The sequence below is a fragment of the Mus pahari genome, chromosome 13, assembly GCF_900095145.1.
Source record: "Mus pahari chromosome 13, PAHARI_EIJ_v1.1, whole genome shotgun sequence".
Lineage (NCBI taxonomy): Eukaryota > Metazoa > Chordata > Mammalia > Rodentia > Muridae > Mus > Mus pahari.
This window is the reverse complement of record NC_034602.1, coordinates 80,726,916-80,731,898: the sequence shown is the minus strand read 5'-3', so window position 1 is coordinate 80,731,898 and position 4,983 is coordinate 80,726,916. Positions and strand designations below refer to the sequence as shown.

The following is a 4,983-nucleotide window of genomic DNA, read 5'->3' as shown; positions in this document are numbered from 1 at the left end:
TTTTTTTTTTTTTTTTTTTTGTAAGCCAAACTTTAAAACTAGCAAACAGAAGAGTCAATAACTTTATGTTCATGTACATTCATAAATATCTATGATTTTCCCTCTCATGCCTCCATGACAGAGCATCCAGAGAACAAGAATGTCACAAGAGTGTCAGCACACATGAGAAGGACAAAGAAAGCAAGGGTGACACGCCTAAGGGCTGTCACAGTGGGGAGACTGAGGCAAGTGGTCTTTTACACAAATTATTCACAGCTTTGCTTTCGGAAATTTTGAAACAGGTCTTATAAAAAATGATTGAGAAACGCAAACACCAGAGACCTTCTTTAACACGACCAAGACACCCACAAGAAATCCCAGCTCAGTGGTGGGGCATCCTGATGGCATGTGTGAGACCCTGTGGTTAATCCCCAGGGCTCCAACAAGACACAAAGCTCCTGTAACTGCAATACCAGTGAAGGGGGAACGTTTCCCTCTCAAGTAAGGAAGACAGCATCAGCACCCTTGTACCTTCAACCAACACTGAAATAGAAGCTACAGTTACAAAAATATAAGCCAACTGGCGCTGAGGAGATGGCCCAGTGGGAAGGAACAGTTCCACTGTAGCACAAGGACTTGACTCTGAATCTCCAGCACCCACGTCAAACAGCTTATGGAATCATTTCATCGAGTCCATACAGTAGGAACCAGAGAGTCAATGACACCAGGAGGACGTGGCCCAGAGAATCAACTAAGCAGGGCTCATAAAGATTGAAGCAACAAACATGGACCCTGTATAGGTCTGAGGTAGGTCCTGGGCATATTCCTTAAAGGTGTGTAGCTTGGTGTTCTTGTGGGACTCCTAAGAGTGGGGAATGGGGAATCTTGGTCATTTTTGCCTGCAGTGGGGGCCCCTTTCCTCCTACTGGGTTGCTGTGCCCATCCTTTTCTTTTGCTTTTTTTTTTTTAAGATTTATTTATTTAATGTATGTGAGTACCCTACTGCTATCTTCAGACACACCAGAAGAGGACATTGGATCCCATTACAGATGGTTGTGAGGCCCCATGTGGTTGCTGGGAATTCAACTCAGGACCTCTGGAAGAGCAATCAGTGCTCTTAACCACTGAGCCATCTTTCCAGCCCCCTCACTGTACCCATCCTTGATATGAGGGTTTGGGCCTAGTCTTACTGCATCTTGTTACACTGATGTCCCTAAGAGGCAGTAGTGTATCTTGGACACAGAATTCACTAAGAAATTACTAGAGCTAGTGAGCAAATTGAAAAGTCACAGAATACAAATTCAACTTGCAAAATCAAATAATTAGGAAATAAGAAAAAAATTTTATTTAAACAAGTCTAATGACGAGAATAAATAAAATACTTGGAACAGAATTTTCTTAAAAGGTCTAAGATTTGTACTTGAAAAGTTCAAAATGGCCAGGTGGTGGTGGCACACTAGGGAGGCAGAGGCAGGTGGATCTGTGAGCTTGAGGCTGGCCTGGTGTACAGAGTGAGTTCAAGGGTTACAGAGAGAAACCCTGTCTCAAAAATCAAAATAAAACAAAACAAAAAACCAAACCAAACCAACAAACTAAAAATAGAAAGAAAGAAAGAAAGAAAGAAAGAAAGAAAGAAAGAAAGAGAAAGAAAGAGAAAGAAAGAAAGAAAGAAAGAGAAAGAAAGAAAGAAAGAGAGGGGAGAGGGGAGAGGAGGAGAGGAGGGGAGGGCTAGACAGATGGTTCAATGGTTAATAACACTGCTCTTTCAGAGGTCCTGAGTTCAATTCTCAGCAACCACATGGTGGCTCAGAACCACTGCAATGGGATTGATGTCCTTTTCTAGAGTGTGCCAGGACAACATTATACTCACATACATAAAATAAATAAAATCTAAAAAAAAAAAAAAAAAAAAAAAAAAAAAAAAAAAAAAAAAAAAAAAAAAAAAAAAAAAAAAGAAAGAAAAAGAAAAAGGAAGGAAGGGAGGGAGGGAGGGATAAAGGAAGAAGAGAGAAGGAGAAAATACAAACTAATGTCAGGCATGCATAACTATCATACTAGTCTGTCACTCTTCAGGCCCTCTAGAAGTTAGTAATAGTGGGTCAAGTATGTCTCATGTTACAATTCCAGGTCCCCTTTCTCACTTCCCTGCCCTCTCTTTAAGGACTTAGGTGGTCACACTGGGTCCACCTAGACAATCTGTGTAATTTCCTCTTATCAATTAGCATAATTACATCTGCAAAGTTCCTTCTGCTATCCAAGATGACTTCCCACATTTGGCTGATAAGGAATACAGGCATCTGGTGGGGTATTACTCTACCTACTCTAAATTATACATAGTAATTGGCTTTGAAAAAGTAGTCAAGGCTACATTGTCTGGGAAGAAGAAAGGACAATCACTAAGGAGTTGCTGGACTATACTCAAAAGTGGCTATGAAGTAAATGGATAGATGGTACCCAGATCTTTAAAAAGCTTATATTCTTTGCCTTTACAAATCTGAATTTGGCATGTGGCATATGCCTATAAGTCTAGTACTCATGAGGCAGAGGCAGGCAGATCTCTGAGTTTGGGGCCAGCCTGGTCTATAGAGCAAGTTCTAGGACAGCCAGGGCTACACAGAGAAATCCTGTCTCAGAAAACAAATAAGAAACAAACAAAAAAATAAGAAGTCTCACCTTGGATTTTATACTACACTGAAGTGGTGAAACACACAAACTAGGCAAATTACGAAGAGATCAGAGACCAAAAGCAACACAATTTAAAGGTAATAGTAGTTTCAGATAATGTCTAAAGCTCTGTGATACAGCTCTCAGAAGGGGAACCTAATGCCACCCCTTAAGTTGAAGCAACTTGTTTACTCATTTCTGATGACTGCAATGTAAGAGTATCCTGGCTTGGTCCTTGCTCCTTCAGATCACAGGCTCCAAGTGATCCTAGAACTGCCATGAATCATGAGGGTGCTCAAGCAGGCTTAAAGACAGCAAGATGCAGAGGCCTCTAACCAGCACGTGACTAGTCGTCTCACAGTTAAGACCCTCCAGCACTAGTCTGCTTTTAGGTAACTCAAGTCTCTCGGGCCTCCTGACCAAAGCCACCCTTCACCCCCAGCACTGAAACTGTGAAGCAATAAACTACATCTTTGATCATTAAAAGTTAAAGTACTTTTTCATACTTTATAATGCAAAAACCAGGAAAATGATTTAGGTGTTGGATATACTGAGTGCCAGAATGAAGGCCAAGAAGGCTGAAAACATGACCACTGTTTTATATTGGTCTAGACAGACAAATTCAGCAAGCATCTTCTAGTTTATGATTCAATAGAGGATGCTATTGGTTGGGATAAATTCAGAAAAGGTAAAGTGAGCAAAGACAGGTCAGAAATAGGAGAACTAGAGTTCAGCTGAGCCCCTAATCTCTACCCGTTTCCTCCTGCAGCAAGCTGCCACACTAAGCTTTTACCTGGGTGCCAGACCCTTATGCTTGTACAGAAACACTTGCCTCCCCAGCCCAGATTCTGAATTTGAGGTCTCTATGGGATTTCAGTGGAGTAGAAATGTGTGACAAGCAACTAAAGCTAGACATATTTTATCAGAGGCAAGACACAGAAATTATCTATGCACAGGTAATTAACAGAAAATACAGATAAAATCTAAAAAGAAACTGAGTTAAAACAAGCTGAGTTCCTCTCTCTAAAGACACACCAGATTTAACATCAGACTTCTATTTGTGCATTTAGTATCCTAAGGGGTAACATCTATATACCTATACACTATAACATATCTTTATGTAAATGAGTATCAATATATCCATTTATCTAATACAAATCAGAATCTTAAGCCATTTTAATTAAGTTACATCATCCCCTTTCTTTTTTTCCAAGATAGGATCACATGTAGCTCAGACTGGTCAAGAACTTGCTAGGAAGCCAAAGATGACCTCAGCCAGGTGGCAGAGGCAGACACATCTCTGTGAGTTTGAGGCCAACCTTGCCTACAGAGCAAGTTCTAGGACAGCCAAAGCAACATAAAGAAACCCTGCCACAAAAACAGACAGACAAACAACCAGCACAGAGGACCTTAAACATTGTTGGTCCTGCCCCACTTCTCAAGTGCTTTGGTTACATGTGGGCCCTACTGCATCTGGTTCTTTTATTCCACTTTTATGTCTAAACTAAGGCATAGCCCACTGGTTTGTATCCAGTAAGTGACAACTAAGAATAAAACACATCATGTAATGGCTCTAGCTGGATATGTAGCAGAAGAATGTCTTATCTGGCATCACTAGGAGGGGAGCCCCTTGGTCCTGTGGAGGTTTGATGACCTAGGATAGGGGGATGCTTGGATGCTGAGGCAGGCATGGGTGGGTGGGAGAGTAACCTCATAGATATAAAGAGAGGGAGGAAGGCATGGGGAGCTTGTGGAGGGAAAATTGGGAAGGGGGATAACATTTGAAATGTAAATAAATATGTGGCGGAAGCTTTGAGTCCCTCCTTGTGTACTCTGATTGGTGGTTTAGTCCCTGGGAGCTCTGGGGGTACTGGTTGGTTCATATTGTTGTTTCTCCTATGGAGCTGCAAACCCCTTCAGCTCCTTGGGTCCTTTCTCTAGCTCCTCCTTTGGAGACCTCGTGCTCAGTCCAATGGTTGGCTGAGAGCATCCACCTCTGTATTTGTCAGTCACTGGCAAAGCCTCTCAGGAGACAGCTATATCAGGCTCCTGTCAGCAAGCACGTGTTGGTATCCACCATAGTGTCTGGGTTTGGTAACTGTATATGGAATGGACCCCAGGTGAGACAGTCTCTGGATGGCCTTTCCTTCAGTCTCTGCTCCACACTTTGTATCTCCTCCCATGGGTATTTTGGTCCCTCTTTTGAGGACTGAAGTATCCATACTTTGGTCTTCCTTCTTCTTGAGCTTAATGTGGTCTGTGAATTATATCTTGGGTATCCCCAGCTTCTGGGCTAAGATCCACATATCAGTGAGTGCATATCATATGTGTTCTTTTGTG

General features: G+C 41.9%; 1 protein-coding gene across 2 annotated transcripts in view; it reads right to left on the bottom strand.

Moving 5' to 3' along the window:
- Positions 1–4,983, bottom strand: part of Uso1 (USO1 vesicle transport factor) — a 66,977-nt gene that overhangs the window by 46,336 nt on the left and 15,658 nt on the right. The window lies entirely within an intron of this gene.